Here is a 20,499-nt window from a genome sequence, read left to right on the forward strand (position 1 = left end):
GGTGAGACCCGGGTTGAAAAACAAGAGAAGCACCATTCATAGTGCAGGCTTCCCGGGGCAGACCCGGGAATTACCCCTCCATGGGTCTAATTCCTGGGTCATCAGACCCGGGAATTAGATCTGGGACCATTCATACTGCACCTCGACCCGGGTCGTCTGGGCTTGCCCTGGCAAAAACCTGGGTTTTTGGTGCAGTATGAATGGGGTATTAGAGGTGAGCAAAATCATCATAACTTACTTTCGGCAGCAGAACAGGCTGTTTCTTGGAGGTGCAAAATTCAGGAAATGCAATCTGTCAGGAACGCCTTGCCAGTATCTATGATGTGGATGCTTACTGTAAGGGGTTACAAAGGATTTCAGTACTCAATTTGCACTCACCAATTGCACAAGTTACATATTATGTTTCACCCCCAGTACAGTCTCATATCCATAACCCCCCTAATTTCTGCCATCACCTACTGAATTAGGGCAAAGAGACTCCAAAACTCAAAAGTAGTGAACAACTCACAAACAAGCACTCAAATGGTTAACATGGTCAATCAATATTCTTTAGAAAACACTTATTGATTCTTCAGCGTTCCCAGGACACAACTTATTACATTTCAAACTAATATAAAAAGTACAGGGCATTTAGATATAATGAAAAAAATAATAAATGACATACAAAAAAATGAATGCAGCATAGTTACGAAATAAAGGGATAAAGGAAAAAAAATACAAAGAATAAACACTTACGTATCATATTCTCCATACGCCTAGGACAAGGCAGAATAGGATAATCAGTCCTCCATTAGATTGTGTCCTAAGAGCTAGCAATCTCCATCTTGTACACAGAAAATGTAAACAGGTTTCAATGAGAGGACACACAGAGGGGTAGTGTATATGCTAATGTGGGGGAGGAGATGTCTCCTGGGTGTCAGTTATAGTTTGTCCAAAAATGTCCATAATCTTTTAAATTCTATATATTTTAAAGGGTATATCACAGAGACATAGCTCCCCCTTTAAAACATCAGTCATAACATCCCGCATATTTGCATAGGAATTATTTTTATGACACCCTGAAGTCACATCCAGGAAGATAAGCAATTACTGTAGGTTCTCCATACATCATCTATTTATAACTTGCACACCCTAAGTACAAAGTGACACGACAATTTCTCAAAACATGAAATATGATGGAATGTCCTATGAAGTGTAATATATATATATATATATATATATATATATATATATATATATATATATATTAAAACAATGTGGAAAAGACAACGGCGCTCAGTGCAAACACCAATGATCACGTGTTTAAAAACCTGTGCTCAAAATATTTAAAATCACATACATTAGGCTGCTTCCCTTTGATACATCAGCTTGCAGATGTACAATCTAAATAAACAAACGAGAAAAAGAAGCGCCAAAACATAGTGTGATATTGCCAAGTTGAAGCAGTGATCAGATTGATTATCAAATTATCCTCGTACCAGATAAATGATATAATTTCGCTTATCTGAGACTGTATCCCTCTGCGAACTCCAGATCCTTTTTATGCAGATTAGGGTATTCCAGAATTATATAAAATCAATTCAAGCTTATCTGTGCACTAGAATCATCCACAGTCCAGTTATGATCTCGCCAAACACCGGTAATCCTGGCTCCTTGACATCAATATACCGACAGGGGACAAGATTCCTCAGCCCTTTTCAGGCAAGTGACAATGCGTCCTTAGCTGGTGAATCCGAAAAACGAGTGCACCTCAGAAAAGATCCTTGACGCGTTTCGTCTGTTAGACTTTATCAAAAGGATGAATCCTTGATGTCAAGGAGCCAGGATTACCGGTGTTTGGCGAGATCATAACTGGACTGTGGATGATTCTAGTGCACAGATAAGCTTGAATTGATTTTATATAATTCTGGAATACCCTAATCTGCATAAAAAGGATCTGGAGTTCGCAGAGGGATACTGTCTCAGATAAGCGAAATTATATTATTTATCTGGTACGAGGATAATTTGATAATCAATCTGATCACTGCTTCAACTTGGTAATATCACACTATGTTTTGGCGCTTCTTTTTCTCGTTTGTTTATATATATATATATATATATATATATATATATATATATATATACACACATATATATATATATATATATATATATATACAAGCAGTTTTTATAATGTATGCTGTCTGGTAAGTTTGTCTATGCTAATACTTTTCCCAACTTTTCGGAGAGGGGGTGTCTGGGTTAGCCTGCACAATTACCTTGCCTGTAAAACCTTTTAGTGCTACCAATCCCTACCTTTCACTTTAGACAGATGGCAGAGATGGAAGTGGATCATGCATATTAAGTTGGCTTCCTGGAAACGCCTCTGGGTTCTCAGATGAATAATTACCTCTCACTGGGCTGTCTGACCATATTTTTCAAACACTTTTGTCTTAGGAGAAATCATGTATGTTTATATCTCTTTGCCTTAATATTTTATTTGGACTTCCACCATAACACAATCTTTGAGTTATGCTTTTGCTATGCATTCTGCACAGCATTTGCAAATTCATTCAATAGCTTAATTTCTTGTCTATGAGTAAACCTGGGCTGGTGGTGGTCATTGCATTTTGATGTGCGGTGTCATGGTTTGGTTAGCACTGGAAATATTTTAGGTCAATTTTCACTTTTGAAATGTGCAAATATTTTTTATCAAAATGTAGAACGAGACGAAAATGTCATGCAATAATTTTAATAATATCGTTCATCTCTACTCAACTCTCTACCAAGACATACATTTTGGATGTCAACTAGATTTGTTCCTCATATCATGATCTCAACATTTTCACCTCCTCTTGTATGGCTGTGTTGAAATTGGAAGGCAAAGGGTTAGATTTACTAAACCTTTGAAAGAGGAAAAGTGATGATATTGTCCATCTCAACCAATAAGATTCTAGCTATCATGTATCTAGTAGAATCTAGAAAATGATAGCTAAAAACAATTCCCTGGTGCCAAGAAAGCCTAAAGAAATACACTTCACAGTCCACTTTTTACCTCCCTTCAAACAATGTATATAGGTACTCCCAAGATGGTTTCTAGGAGAAATGCCAGTGGTGCCTTAATAAGAATTTTAGAAATAGTCTACAACAGTTTAATTGATGAATAACACTGGTTGTCACTAGCAATATTTACCATTTATAGTGCTGCCAAAGTGCTTCTAGACAGGTTGTCAAGACAGCCCCAGCAATTTCCATTAAGTGACCCAAGAACTAATTGTTAAAACAATTGTGAGTACCCAATAAAAAGATGGACTGTAAGGTACTCAGAAACGTACATGTGATTCATGTCCGAACACTAATGATACCTGCGACTGCCTTTCGACTTGAAGGGCAGAATGTGGAGTGGAAAGGGGCAGATAAACCTGGGCAATGTACAGTAAGGGCGTGCCGATGCAGATGCAGCCAATTTAAATCCTGGGTTTTTCTTAAGTACACTTTATTTCGGACCAACCATTTGCACCAGCTACAAGTTGGGTGTAAATGTCAACTGACAGTGACGACTGTCACAGCATAGTCTTTGCTTGGAAAAGTACACGCATGCATGCCACTAGCTAGCACAGAACATATGTATGCTAGTAAGGTAGATCACAAAAATGTATTGTATGTACAGTATGCATTAAGAACATCATGTATTTAATGTAAAATAAAATAGTCATGAAAAATATACATTTTTTTAATCTAACCATATTTCTATTAATGATTATACTGTTTAGAGTTGTCCATTTATTTTAGAATATTAATTTTTTGTATGTATTCTGACCATATATTGCACATATGCTTGTTCGTATACTGATCTCTGTTCTTTCTATTAACATATAGCAAGTACCGTTTGTGAAAGTGCCTACAGAAGAAGAGCAATACTCACCCTTCCCGGCAGCCCAGGTACTCAGTCGATCCCAAGGGACGACTATGGAGCGAATTGTACACTCCTTACCAGGAATTCTGTCGTCCAACCTCGGCGTTCACACGCCTTAGCACTTCAGTCTAGGTGTCACTCACCGGACCGTGAGTGCCTCTTCCCGGACATTTAGGAACCGTGGCCGTCCTCCATCCTGAGGGTCTGCGCATGCGCAGCCCTTTCCTATACTTCAGTGTATGTCCCTTTAACTCAATTGGCAGATCAGGCAACACTCCCTATATTAAGCACCTGTGGTCAACACCACGTTGCCTGATCTTGGAGTCTCATTCCCCATGAGTCTCTGAAGGTGTTCCTGTGTTTCCTCGTGTATTGAGCGCTGCTGATTCCTGTGGTTTCCAAACCACTTCTACCTCTGTGGTTTCCAAACCACTTCTACTACTGTGGTTCCCATACCACTTCTACCATCAACTGTATCATCGTGACTGTGAGCTGATTCCTATCCGCTGCCTCCGTGTACTACAGTCTTCTATACCACTTCAACGCTATTATATTCCATTGTGACTGTTTGCTGATTCCTATCCGCTGCCTCCGTGCACTACAGTCTCCTATACCACTTCAACGCTATTATATTTCATAGTGACTGTTTGCTGATTCCTATCCGCTGCCTCCGTGCACTACAGCCTTCTCTCCTTATCCACTCACCTGTTCATCATCAAGTCTGTGAGCTGATTCCTAGCCGCTGCCTCCGTGCACTACAGCCTCCAGCTGGCAACTCGCCTGTGTTCATCATCGTGACTGTGAGCTGATTCCTACCCGCTGCCTCTGTGCACTACAGTCTCCAGCTGGCAACTCGCCTGTGTTCATCATCGTGACTGCTAGCTGATTCCTATCCGCTGCTCCTGTGCACGTCAGCCTCGTCTCGTCTCTCCCGTGGGTCCGCGGAGTCCTGCTGCCGCTGCCAGCGCTGTCGTCCATCTGCTGCTGATCCGCTCTCCACGCCTTCCTGTTTCCCGCTGGTCTCTACCCTCCTGTCAGCATTGGATTCGTATCTCATCAGCTACTCCTCTGCTAGATCATCTCCATTCTCCTGGGTCCTCCATGAGTCCAGTTCCATGTTTTACTGATTCCTGTGGATTCGTGTCCCTGTTGGTCTACTTACCTGTGCGCTGCACCTACTAGACCCCTGCCTCTTACATCCAGGGACTTCTCATCCTGTCGGCCTCCTGCCGCCCAGGTATCACTGCACTCCTATCTGACTGCCTTCTGAACCACGGTATGCATACTTCTCATTGACTGTGCTGGTGTATTGCATATCTTGCTGGACTGTGTTGGTTCTCCTCTGGAGTCTGCAATCCGCTGAGTCTTTTGCCATCATTGACTGTGTTATCTTGTGCTGGATTACTTCAGAGACTTCCTACAGTTGCAGACCTGTTCAGTCATTTATATATATTGTGCATATTACCGTGGATCGTGTTTAATGTGCCCGTGTACATCCTGTGTTGCAGTCTCTCCCCGTACACCTCCTCACATATATATTCAGTGGTACAACTTGCTGAAGGCAGACCACTGATTCCTGTTCCGGTATCACCTGTTCCATTCCTCTCACATAGCAGTGGTACAACTTGCTACCGCAGACCACTGACTTCCCGGATACCTCCACTTGGATTCCATTCCTTCACTCAGACAGCGGTACCACTTGCTATCCGCAGACCGCTGACTCTCATCACTTCCTCGTTTCTGTTGGACATTCCTCCTCACTATAGCAGTGGTACAACTTGCTATCGCAGACCACTGACTACCTCCACTTGCCCTTGTCCATACAGTTCCTCGTGTATTATTACCTCCATATTACCAGTGCTGCTAGTCATAGACTTTCCTGAGCATCTCATCATCTACTATTGCCTGTTCCGTGATCACCCTGCTACCAGAGCACACTATTACCATCTACATTGCTCTGGTAAGCTTACCACCTGGTGATCCCTGGGTAAAGACTCCTAGTGCCCGTGACACTAGGGAAGAAACCAGACAGGTTATAGAAGAATAGGGATACCGGAGGGAAGAGGAGGGGTGTCTGAGGCGCAATCAGTGAATAGAAACAGATAACGCTACCCCAAATGCTGACACCTTGTTTTGTTCTGGGCCTGGGAGCAGGACTACTGTTATTCAGGACAGGGAAGAATCCTGCCAGAAGATCCCACTCACCATACGAGCACCACCAAGATAGGGACACAACCACAAAATGGTACTCACAGAGGAATGGTCATCGCCTCCTCTTGATGGTAGTCTGCAACCCTCCAAACTGGTGCCTAGGAATCAAGTGACGCAAAACACAGCCCACCCACAAAGCTATCTTCTCTCTCAAGTGTGCTTCCCACACTAGCATTACTACAACTACAACAAAGCAGCAACCTGATCCTAACAACAAGCAACGCGATCAGATATCCCGCAACTTTAACGCTACTACAACTACGTGTGATGCACTACTCTAGCTCGAAAACCCATATTCGCACAGACACCAATACAAAGAAAATGCAGACAAAGGATACTGATACCAAAAGCCTACCTTTAATGGTGACCTGGATTCTGGATCCTGGAAAAAATTACATAAGGCAAACACCCACAATCTAATACAGTACTATACTATAATTTACTGAGTACTACTGTCAGGCGCCGCCCCAGCTATTCTCCCTTGGAGCAGAGACGGTCGACTGGTGGTTCCGGCCGGGGGTGTCCTGTTGCTAGTGAACAGGTGTGCAGCATGCCTGTCCATCCTCGCGGCATAACAGTAAGTGCAAAACTTGCCCCATTGCTAGGCAATGGGACACTTTCAGGTTTGACGGTCAGCGTGTCTGACTGCCCACTCCTTCCTCCTATCACACTCCTTCTGTCTCTATTCCTGACCATTCTCCTGGTTCTCGTTATTCTCGTCTGATCATTGAGACCTCGGTCTGTCTGACCTTTCTGTGAATCTCCTCCTAATTGGCTTGACCTGGACTGTTCTTACCATTATCATACTCTACACTGGTAACTGTCTTAAAGGACCTGTGTACCCTTTGCAGCTAAACCCAAAATGCCTTATGGGGGTCCCTAGTGAACACCAGGGTTACGTTAGACTTCGCACCTCCTTGTTCAGTGGAGTAAATACTAGTTAGTGGTTCACAAACATCTAAGAGTCTACAGTGTATCTCTGAGTCTTTGCTTTACAGTGACCACCATACAAATGGCCACTACCTTTTACTAGGGGAAAACAGACTTGCAAGGCCTCACTGCAGAAATTATCACCTATGATTAATGTCTTAATGCCTCTTCAAACCCACAGACTGAGAGCCTAAATTACCTCCACAGGCCTTTCGCCTAATTTAAATTGCCCCACAGTCCTAAAGTCTGATATACTTTGCCCACAGGCCTAAAGCCAGGTATAAATTGCCCAAACGAAATCCTACCTCCTATCCTAATTGTGAGGGCCTTGCACCCACTTTTGCCCACAGGCTTACTGCCTGGAGTGTGTCATGGACCTTATGTCAACCCAACTGTGGGATTAATACTTACCTGCTCCATGCAGGATACCCGACTTTCCCTGCCGGTGGTGCCTCTTCTCTGGTTCGACACATTTTCATTTTCTCCTCTTCTGGCAGGGGCACTCCTAGCCTGACAGGGGCTTCCTGTCGCCTTCGCTGCCATCTTTATTTATTCTTTCCAGTCAGCCTGACTCCCTCCGGCCAACTCTGGACGTCCAGCGATGTCTTCTTCATGGTTCCGCCAACAAACTCTGAACGGCCAAAATTTCAAACGGCTGGGGGTGAGCCATAATTGGCTCACCTTTCAGGCCACTGATTGGATGACGGTGAATCATTGCTGATTCACAGCCACCGCGCCAGGTCCTGGGAGGAAAAAGAATAGACACTTAACTTGCTGGATCCCGGGGCTGGTGAGTTTTCTTGGGTTCTTCCTTTTTTCTTCTTTTCTCCACCATCATCATGAGCTCCACTCCTGTTCTTTTCTTTACCCTCTTCATTGGCTCCAGATGTGGGGGAAAACTTCTCACACTGTTTAGGTAGTGCTTACTTACACCCGGATTAAAATCGAAACACATGTTGAGATTTGATTTGAATAAGGGCGTTACTAAGCTCAAGTTCCGTGCTCTTTTTTATACCGCAACACGCAAGCTGCGTTACAGTTTCCAATTTTAATCAGTCCCTTAGGGGTATATTTATTAAACTGCGGGTTTGAAAAAGTGATGATGTAGCCTTAAGCAACCAATCAGAATCTAGCTTTTAATTATTAAGTACATTCTACAAAATGACAGCTAGAATCTGATTGGTTGCTATAGACAACATCTCAACTTAGTAATTATACCTCTTAGAATCTATTTGGACCTTTAAAAGCGATAAGGGTGAATAAATGCGTGTGTATTTATAGTATTACTGTATTATTATTAGGAATTGCAACACAATTCTTACTCTGTATTTGATGTTACATTACAGAGAATGTTTTTAATCAATCAATCAGTCCCAGCACCAATGCAGCTTGTAATCTTTAATTATCTACTGCACAAAAACAAAGCACAAATATTGCAAATTACCTTTAAAATTCTTCTTACCATTCTACTGATAAGTATATAATCATATTACCTTCTCTTCTGGTAAAAAGCTTCACATTTTTCTTTAATCTCTGTTTGCGACAAAAACTATATATACACTACTTTCATAAGTAAATATCACAAATAGGCTCCCTTCCCAAATTCAACAAATGCCACTGTTTACCAAAGAATATTTAGTGTGTTATGACTTTGCACTTTCAAAACAATATAAACCACTGCGGTTGTTTGTACAGATGTACAAACAAGAAAAAGTATTTATAGGATCTAGAACAAAAATCTTTGCAATCGTAATATGAAATCTTTGTTTTTGAGACACCAGGAATGTGAACAGTAAAAGATTGAGGTCCACAAGAATTAGATTTAAAGGAATATATTTTGTTCTGACTTGACAATATTTAAAACTCCTAACATCTCAAACGTGTAACTCAAGGTTGGGTCCATGTGATCCTCTCGTTCAAACTTTGCGTGTAGTACCATCTAACATGGTAATAACTATATGGTAATTATTTATTAAGCTTCATTATGCTATTATTGTGTATACATTGCCAATGTAGAGCTTCATGTAGAGTTGGATATATTTTTCCACCTACAATGCAGGTGTAAATTGGGTACGAAAAAAAACACATTCTACAAAGTATGCTGAGTTGGATGTATTGCTGCTGATCATCAACATTAGTTTGGACCCGCAACAGATATGTTTTCTGACAGATATCTGCGACTGCATCGGTTGCATTTTCTTAAGTAAGCCATTATTGTACATTGCCTATGCTTAAATGCCAAATGCCTCCACTAATCATCATCAGCAACTATTTTATATAACGCCACTAATTCCGCAGCGCTGTACAGAGAACTCACATCAGTCTATGCCCCATTGGAGCTTACATTCTAAATTCACTAACATACCGACACAGAGAGAGAGAGAGAGAGAGAGAGAGAGAGAGACTAGGGTCAATTTGATAGCAGCCAGCTAACCTACTAGTATGATTCTTTGGAGTGTGTGAGGAAACCGGAGCACCTGGAGGAAACCCACACAAACACGGGGAGAACATACAAACTCTCTACACAGATAAGGCCATAGTCGGGAATCAAACTCATGACACCAGCGCTGTGAGGCAGAAGTGCTGACCACTAAGCCACCATACTGCCCTAATCCTCCTCTATAAATGTAAGAAATTGTATAAGCAAGATGCGACTAACTATGCTTACAGACTAAAGCGTAAGTCTTTTTTGTGGGCATGCGTAGGAGTGAAATTGGATTTGTGTCCAACTCTAACCAAGGCCCTTAATTGGAAACATATACAAAATAATAACATAATGAAACATATACAAAATTTGTAGACAGTAGTATAGTAATTAAAAGAAAGTCCAACATTAATTAAAGCCTGAACTGCTGGACAAAAAAATGGATTCACAACAAACAAAAAATGTTATGAACTGCTGAAAAACCTACTTTATATATTATTTTCTAAGATTGAATTAAAAACCTACACTTTATAAAATCCGATGAAAACCATGTGAACGGCTGCTGCTGTAGTGGTTGACAAGTGTTCACCCTCAAGACATAAAGTTAAAGCTTTGTGATGAGTTTTAAATGGTCCAGTGCCCTATTGATTTCCACACATTTAGAAAACCCTGAGGGATACATACATCATTGTACCTACATGGGTAATGGGTTTGCACCATGCATGCATGTTCAGTTGTTGATTTAAAGAGGTGAATTTGTTTTTCAATGACCCAACACAATTATTAGTTTTTACACTGCTGAACCATATTACAATAAAAGATTGTGGTTTAGATTAGATTGTGGAACACTTTGCAATGTACAAGAATAACAAATCAGAGAATATGCACAATGTACAATGACCAGTACTGATTATTTAAAGCATTATCGGGTTAGTATTGCAGTTAAAAATAAGCATCTGGGATGATAAATAGTATAGAGGATCATAATACACATGTTAAGCTGTTATCCAACTACAGCAGTGGTGAGTTTATTATTATTATTATTATTATTATTATTATTAATATTATTATTGTTATGATGATTGTTGCTTTTTAAGGCACCACAATGTCTTACACCACAAGAGAGTGGGGCACCAGTATATACATAACACAGGGACAAACAACAAAACAAAAACAAAGTATAAGGAGATCCTGTTCACGAGAGAGCATTCATTCTATTTGGAAGAGGGCATAGCTGAAACAAAAGGAATGAGTGTGGCTCACAGTAAAGAACGGAACCATTGTGAGGGTGAATTAGTATGAGTAGTACAGGTGGTAGTATGAGTAGTGGGAGCTGTAAAAAGTATAACAAGATCAGTTTTCAGAAGATTTGAAGATTCTAGTAGAGGATGGTCGAGTGTCATTCTCATCATCATTACCATTTATTTATGTGGCTGCACCAATCCTGTAGCACTGTACAGAGAAAAGTTGTCTAGAAAACAGAAGAAGAAGGATAAAGGGTGCCCAATTTTGTCGGAATTACACCAAAAAATGGTAATATTATTCTGCATATCAGATATATAATTAGAAGGGGCACATCTGTATAGGAATCCCAAATTCCTCAGGGCAGGTCGTGTTCTCAAACCATTGTCCAAAGTGCCAGTAGGGAAACAAGAAGGAAACCAAAGATAGTGTATTTTATTTTGGTATGGACAGGGGCAGGTTTAAATAGTGGATGATGATAATGTTGAACAGACAAACTAGCAATCCGCTTGTAATTAGAGGTTTGCAAATGATTTGCAGACGTTTATTGAGACTTTAGAAACCGCTCGGCCATAGATTAGTATGTACAGAATGTGTTGTAGCTAAGATTAAAAAAATATATATTTTATTTTGTACACATGTCCGGAAGTTGTTCCTGGTGTATTGGCTAGGTCAGTGTTAGCTAACCTGTGACACTCCAGTTGTTGTGAAACTACAAGTCCCAGCATACCCTTCCAGCAATAAGCTGCTATATATTGGCAAAGCATGCTGGGACTTGTAGTTTCACAACACCTGTAGTGTCACAGGTTAGCCAACACTGGGAAAGGTTATTAAAGCTTAAATGATGTTTTATAGCAACTGCGTTGAAACATATCAAATTAAAAAAAGGATATTTTTACATGTCAGCAAGTTGGACATACGTGTCTGAGAGGTGTGTATGTTGCAACGTGGACGATCTGCTACTCATTCAGACCTGGACACATACGAAACTCATACTTGCCAACTCTCCCGAAATGTCCGGGAGACTCCCGCATTTTGCGAGAGTCTCCCGGACTCCCGGGCAAGTGTGGCAATCTCCTGCATCTGGATAATTCTGCCTACTTCCTAGCGAAGTGGGCAGAATTAAGTCCCAAACGCCGCGATTCCCGGTGAATCGTGGCGGTTGGCCCATGACACCATTTTGGAGCCCCGCCCCTGTTACGCCCATCTCCTCCGCAGGCTCCCGGATTTGTACAACAGAAAGTTGGTAAGTATGACTAAACTCTGAATATGGTGTACATACACATATACTTGCAAGCGACTTTTTCAATTGCAATTTATGTTTCCTTTTTCTTAGCACTGATTTTTGGACCTTTGTTCCATCACTGTAACACAAAATAGGAGGCTTTCTTTGACGTTCCTCAAAAAATAGGTGAGTTTATGACAATATTTGCACAGTTTGCGCTATAGTTTCCTTATTATTTTATGGATACTTTGGCTCTATCACTGGCACGGAGAAAAAACTTTTCTTATATGCAATTATTGACACCTAAATTTGGTGACTGTATTATGTTGAACCATGATTTGGTTTCACTTATTTATCAACGTTACACACTATAGTAGTCATTATTTCTGCCACGGACTATCTACCATAGTGACGCGTTTGATCCAACCTTATGTAGCTACAGAGAAATTTATAAGCAATTGAGATGGCTCTAATTTGCTGTTCAAGTAATGTCAGATCATCATCTGAGCTGTAGCAATGGTTCTTCCAATAATCTCACTAAAATCTAATTAACCAATTGTTCATGTTTTCAATCCTAATGTATTTTGCCACGTACACAAATCAATACATTTAAATCCTGTGTACACTAAATCATCACCAAGACAAACCTTTTCCTTGAAACAAAAGTGATTTCAGTCTCTATTTTCTAAAGCTTAAGGAAAAATAATAAACAATGCAAAAATTCACTGCAGTCAAATTAAATAAAACTGTGACGTTATATTGTAGTGATGTGGAAGCGATTAATTGCTGACATTTACACTACCAGCGTTGAGTGTTTTTGAAATCAGTTGCAAGTTATTTACATGTAAATAGTGAGAGCCAGCACCCAAGGGTGCTCTTATGAATATTGCACATGAGCTTCCATGCACCACCTGTGTCCTGTACCTGACAGCCTAGATTTGCTCTCAGTAAGGCTTGATAACGTGGGATGATATAGCCTAAACATTGTCAGCTCACTTCCTTGACCTTCCCAGGGCAGACTGACAGCACTACAAGACTCAGGATATGGACTGTCAGCATAGTATAGCCCACTGACAGGCTGTTTTCCCCCATGGGGTCAATATGTATAGTATTGAAATGCACTCTGAAATGTGCACATTTTGCCAGTCACTGAAAGGTTATTTTCTTGTAAAAGTCTTGGCATTGGCAACAACTAAATTGCTAGTTGCTAGTTGATCAGAAACAAAGTAAATTCTGCAACTGTGTATTATTGGATGTTATAGCTCAAATAAAGTCAACTCTGTATTCCATTTTGTAATTTGTACCCTGCAGTTCTTTTAATACAAGGTGGCATCAGTTATCATTGCTTACCTTCACCTGACCCCAGTTCCTTGCTTTGCCATGCTGAAATTCGTTATCACTTTTCAATCAACAATCCTGCTCAATTCAGCTATCACAGATTGACCTTATGTATCTTTCATTGGACACTATCTGCTTCTTTCCATATCTCAAGCTAACAGATTTTCTCCACCACAATCGGCCCTTAGTACATTTAAAAAGGATTAGTCCTCTTCAACAGCTTGTCCTTCTGTTTATTCATCTAACACAAGATTGCCAAACATTATGTTCTTCATCTCCATTCATATTGAAGAGGCTGAGGTTTAACATCATTGCTGATCATGTTCACTGATCATCACTATGGAAAACAAACTTAGTGTTTGGTACAGAATAGTCATTTTACTTTGTGTACTACATATGTATTTACTCCTGGTTATGTCTGCTAGATATGACAATACTCAGGGTACTCTATTTGCCTCATGGCAGACACGGCTGGAGCCCACAGAAAACAGCAGCGGCAGCAATTGAGCTAACGTGCTGGTAGGAGCAGTCCGGTATGTCAGATGTTGCTTCTTAGGCGGTTTTCAGATGTAGAAGGCTTTTTAGGGGGGATTGGACTCTTTCAACTGCAGCATATAAATGTGTTAGAAGAAGAGGGCTTAGAGGAAGTACAGGTGAGGATTTGGCAGACACAGTTGCAGGTCTGATAGAAGGTGGTAATCATCCACTTTCAGCATTGATAGTTAAAATGCCACTGCCAGAGACTGTGTCACTTTTTAGGCAACAGACCATGAAGTTGATGTCAGACTGCACAGTTGTGATTTGCCATACAATGTGACTAGTCTAGTGACTGGAGGTGGGGACTCTGTTTCCTCCGATTGTTGTGTGCAGTTAGATGGTTCACCAATGGATGTGGTTCTATGTGCATTAGTCCTGGCATTAGGAAAGCTGAACTTACAACTAGAGATTACTGTGTACATTCCTCATCATCATCAATCATCATCGTTTATTATAATGTACCACAGATTCCGCAGCAGCAGTTGACATACAGATACATGAATACAACGTAACAAATACATGAATACACATAAATCTAAAAACAAATACTATTAAGTATCATAGCAGATGAGTGGTAAAAAAACAAGTACGATTGAGGCTCAAGCAATTACAAGTAGTGCAAAAACAAATGTGAATTCTGTGTGTATGAGTAAACATTCTGCGTAATGGTCAGACAAAGTTTTCCGCGGAGAACATCACATGTGCAAACGAGGTAGAGGGGCACAACACATGGGTAAGGAGCAGCCTAGCTTCTAGAGGGAGGGGACAATGAGTGACATGAGGAGCAAATAGGACACAAGTGAACATGGCGGGTGGAAGACGTGGATGGAGTGGAAATGAGGGTCTAGTAGGGGCTAGGGTAGGCAAGCATGAAGTGGTGCATTTTGATAGAGGGATTTTTGGTTGAGGAGAGTCTGGTGGAGTGAGGTAAGGAGTTCCAGAGGTGTGGAGCAGCACAGTCTTGGAGAAGGGAGTAAGAGGAGGTTATAAGAAGGGAGGAGAGGCTTAGGTCGGAGGCAGAGTAGAGTGGATGAGCTGTGGTGTATCTCGTGACAACTTCAGAGATGTTAGGAGGGGAAGCATTTGTGTGACCTTTGCAGGTGAGGGTGAGCATCTTCTATTGAATTCTGGAGATATTAAGAACTGGAAGGATTTACAGAGTGGTGCAGCAGATGAGGAGTGACAGGGAATAAAAGTGACTGTGATCTGAAAGTACAAATTTACTTCCACTTTAGCCCTTAGTTTTCCAACAGTTTTACATGCATCTTATTATTACCTTTGTCTGCAGTTTATTATCACATTTACCTCCAGTTTATAAGCGCTTTTTATTCTCCAATTTTTCCTCCCACTTTTACCCCATTTACAATGGCTTCTACTTCCAATTTTAATCTCACTATTTAACTGTAATATTTTTAACAAAATACAGTTCTGTGTTGCATACTGAAAAGTAAGTCCTTTTAAAGATCATTATTTAATATACAACATCAATATGTATTTTAGTTGTCCCTTATATCCTGGGATATTAATAAGTTTTAAAGATCTGGAAATTATTTTAAAGAGCCAGTGATGGGGTGCACAGCTGACATCTACAGAACGTAGCACAAAATGTTTGGACCCAGCATTTGGGGCCAATTCCATTTGGCATGACCCGTGGAGCTTTTTCTTCTAAGCATAAAATAGCATAAACCACCTTTCCCAGAGATGTATAGCTCCTCAGCATCCCTGATCTGTGAGTACTGGGGTAAAAACATGAAGACCATGCAATGGCAAACTTTCCACCTCCGTGGTCTGCTCAGTGGCGGAGCCAAGCTGTATAGTGCTGGTGCTGGCTGTCAATTTTAGGGGGGGTTGCATAGTTGCAGTTTTTATTTATTCATTACATATGTTTCCTTTATTTCAATGAGTGCATGATCAACTGATTTAATATGACATCTGGTGGTTTAAAAGAGGGTACTGCATGTATATATGGTAAGCGGAACTTTATGATTTGGGAAACACAATTTACATGATGCAATATGCTTCCTTAATGAACCACATTAATGTCAGCATGCCAGGTGTCTCTTTAACTCTTGCTACCCCTTTAATTCTTGCTAATCATTTTTACACCATGTAGGTGTGAAATGATTATTCTAAAATATATGCTAGCAGCGTCTAGCAGCCCATATGTTCTCCTTATATTCATTTATACAGATCATCCAGCACTACTTTATTTACCCAATAATGTGGCCTTGCCCCTGAAATGATTCAAGTATTTAGGTTAAGTCTTTGTGAATTATCTTTTTAAATACCAAACCTTATGGTTATCTAATATTTACAGCTCTGGCATGCCATTAGATCAGATATAGGGTTAACTGGGATTGTGTTACCTTGTGTCACTATTGAGGAAGTATCTAGTCGGTTACTCTTACACACACTGTGTTTACGTTTTACAATGCTCCGGTTACAGCTACTTCTTTAGATTAGATAAGGCAATGATTAAATAGAAAAGAGACATACCATCCTAGATGAAGAATTATGATCTCATCGTCACTCTGCTATGATTTGTAATAATTACATGGATAAGTGAGATGTATTATGCATCAACAAAGTTGAAATCAATGCAAATTTCAAATATTCTTCAAGAGTTATAGAATTTATACAATATGAGAGTGCCATCAAATATAGAGTTACTGGTAAGAGGTTGGTCTTGTAATTCATTGGCTCTAAAATAGATTTCCCAAGAATAGCATCTCCAGAGGTTTGCTTGTTGGGCATAATTGATTATGTAGCATCCACCATGAATGAATGGTTTATCCTATGAGTGACACTCTTCTATGTCAGGAACACTATTTTGTTCTACAAGTTTACTTTTATTTCATGTATATGCTTCAATACCATGTGTGTGTGTGTGTGTGTGTGTTAGTGTGTGTTTATATTAGGGAATTTAGACTGTAAGCTCCAATGGGGCAGGGACTGATGTGAATGAGTTCTCTGTACAGCGCTGCGTAATTAGTGGCACCATATAAATAAATGATGATGATGATGATGATGAATACCATGTGCTATGCTATAGTAGATGGATTGGTATGAATGAGTCTCTTGTGTCATTGTTAATTTGGTAAGATTGATACAATGTTCCAAAAAAGGTTATTATAAATATTATCAAAGAGATTAAAGTGACATGAGACCAAAGTAGTTGCAAAAGCTGAAATTGGACAATAAAAAGATGTGTTTACATTCATTTTTTATACAGAGAAGTATTTGAACATTTTGCACAATCTACTGAAACTTGCTCCCCAAACAAATTGTTTCTATAATGTAATTTTTATGTAACTGTAGTTGGGGGGTTGTTAAATGCTGTATATCTATCATGGATATTCTGTGAGCTGGGCAAGTTTTCTAGATAAAGAAATAAAAACATGAGACAGATCTGTAATTAGGACAGTGCGATAGGGTACAAGGCTTTGTGGTAGCTGATGCCTGACTTACATACAGATTGTCACGGCTTTATCTCTCTGAGGAGCTGTCAGTACTTAATGTCACTGAGACACTGCCCGTGTCCCAGTTGGATAGTAATGCCCCCATACTCAGCCTCTCTGTGCTGTCTGCTGACACTCTCCACCTGCTCTTTCAACCCCGGGTGCAGCATGTGAGTCTAATCAGCCAATGTTACTGTGTCACCACCACTCTTATCTATGTGCCAATGTATGACCCTAGCCGCAGGAGTCAGGTGCCATTGTCATTGTCAGCCAAAAAACATGGAGTGATGAGTACTGCCCCAAAAGGGAGATAGGTAGATGGGTTCTATCTCAACTTCAGAATGAAAGAATCATTGATTTAGGGGGGAGACGTAAATGTATTTCAATAGTTTAGTTTTATATAAAGTCCTCATGACAAACATATTAAAATGGGTGGAACCAGAGCACCACTAATAGGAATATAGTCCTGGATAAATAATGTAATTAGGAAATTTACTGAAAGTGGCTCTATATCAAAACAAATGATTTTGGTAGGAACAACTTAATAGTAATATAACAACTAGGAGCGGAGCTGAAACTTGGGTGATGCAACATGCGTCCTCAACCTGGGGACAAACTAAGCAGGTTCTGACTCTTTACTCAGTACAGATTATCATCTCTCCATGTACTGAGTAAGTAGTGGCTCAGAGCCGCTCTGACTGACAGTAATCACTGTCACTGAGTATTGACAGTCAGACTGACTCTTTTAGTAGGGATGACCTGAGTGCATGCTGGCTTGTCGTTCTTGGTGCTGTGTATTGTGCTCCAACCACCTGCTGGTACTCCTCTTATGCTCTCTACTCAACCATAAAATGTCTAATCACGGCTCACATGTGAGAAAGTGCTATGTCTTATCTGATCCATTTATAGATCTAAACAAAACTGGATAGTCAAAAAGGTCTTTTAACATCTCATCTAAATGAACAAGTAGACTATCAATAGGTATCAATAGGTTATAAGAAAGTTGCCTTCTGAGATAGAGAAATTAATTTGTATTTTTTACATATGAAAGAAAATTGTAGGGGTTTAAACCAAGGGTGGGGGTGCAAACAATTTATGTAATATCAAACAAAGATGAGATATTTGTACTAGTTGCCAACCTATCCCATATTACAAGGGCAGAAGACATTTAGAAGGGAAGTATGCCTAGCATTGAATATCATCATGAAGAGCATCGTGGAACCAAGGTAGTATGAAGAGAAAGTGTCTTTTCTAAGTTTATTAATATTTTAACATAATTGTTGAATTATAATGAAAGTATAGAGAGGAGCTAAATTTACCAGGAGACAAGATTAAAAAATGGTAAAAATAACAATGTGCAAATGAACTATTTTATTATTACAACACATATTACGTGAATTTAAACCAATTAAAGAAATGTAACGTGCACACACATAACTAGATATTTGTATTATGTGAAATATAAAGCCTCAACAAATCAGTTTATATGTAACTCTCTTGAACCATATGTATTTTGCATAGCTTGCAGTATAAGTTAAGAATACCACAGTGCCAGTTCAATTAATGTGATAGATTAAAGCAGGTTATGTTCAAATACCAAAGGATGTTGATTGAAAACACCAATCTATCAGAGTAAACACTGCACATGGGAACACATGGCACATTCTTAACACCTGACAGTACAGCTGTCTAAAGAGTCCAGGGTATTATGTATTCAGATGTAATATCCACACCGTTATCCCTTGCCCATGTCCGAGCAGGGAAACAAGTGCAATTCAAAATAGTTTTGATGCTGTGAAGTAGGCGACGCTATATCGAGAGGTGAATCCGCTGTATTAGGATATAAATACTTAGTCTTATACTGGTGGCTCCACGTTAGGATGATAGATCCTCATGCTCTTCGATAATGTGGCACCAATTTCAATCACTTCTTCAATATTATAGGCACAATATGGTTCTGCAGCAATAAGGTTATGGTAGTCTGCAACACCAAAAAGCAAAATAATCACTGACGCGTTTTACCATATGACTATGAATTCATCAGAGGTATTCAGGTGAGGGGGGAAATGAGGTGTTTTTTTAAGTTCAATTTAGCCAATCAGAGCTGCAATCTAAACTAATCCACCTATATTTGTAAAAACTTCCCAGAAAAAAAAAAGGTATATATGCAAAGAAGGCTACCTTATGTACAGTAATTATTAGTGTAAATTATTAATATTATATCCAATATATAGGGTCTATACACATTAAAAAATGAAACATGAAAAAATAATGAATAAATAAAAATAAATAATAATAATAATAGTAAAAATAATAATAAGATTAAAAATGGAAGCACACACAGAAAGCCGAAGGTATAAAATACACATAGTTACATTTTTTATACAATACTTAGAATTAAAAGATCAACAGGATTACAGTCGTTCATGGCCATGAAATTTGAGAGTTGTTTATTGTATTGCAGCAATGTTCTAACAACCTAGTTCTAAGAGAGCAAAATGTTCGCCCCACATAGAGCAGTTTGACAAGTACATTCTAAAATGTACAGTGTAGAGGAGGTTGTAAATTGCATTCTAAAATGTACACCTCATATCTTGTGTCACAATTAATAAAGCTTTTAACTTTATACACATCCTTGCTGTTATAAGATTTAAATTCAATACTCCAATGTTTCATATGTTTACAAGTAATACAAATTGTTCTCATGCATTGATAACACCCAGAGGGGGGTATTCAATTGTTAGCGGTAACGGGGAAAAACGAGCGCTCAAAAAATCTTAGCGTAAATACGGTAATTACTCACGGAATTTCAGCTCGCTGGCATAAACCCGGGCACATATGATACAGGTGCAGAGCTGGACACATCTTCAGATTCCTCCGACTCATCATATAGGCGTAAATATGCATTTTTAACAGTGACTTTTTTAGTGTAGATCATACCCAACAAGCTTCCATCTCAGGCTCAATGCATTCAATTCAATTCGTCCAGCCTGTCCTAGATACAGCAATCTGAACATCTGGCTGTGACTGTTGTCACCTTAGTCACTTAGCAATGAATACACCTTTTCTGCCGCCATGAAGGATTTATTCTGGTGTCCTTACGTTCACCGAAACCACTTATTAATGTTTCACACTTAAATCACATACACATGTAACATGAGCCTCCCTGGGCTTCGCAAGTTCACAAAGAATTACGGAGAGCACACTAGATTAGATTTATTTAATCTGAAAAAAAGTT

The sequence above is a fragment of the Mixophyes fleayi genome, chromosome 11 (genome assembly GCF_038048845.1).
Source record: "Mixophyes fleayi isolate aMixFle1 chromosome 11, aMixFle1.hap1, whole genome shotgun sequence".
NCBI classification, from domain to species: Eukaryota; Metazoa; Chordata; class Amphibia; order Anura; family Limnodynastidae; genus Mixophyes; species Mixophyes fleayi.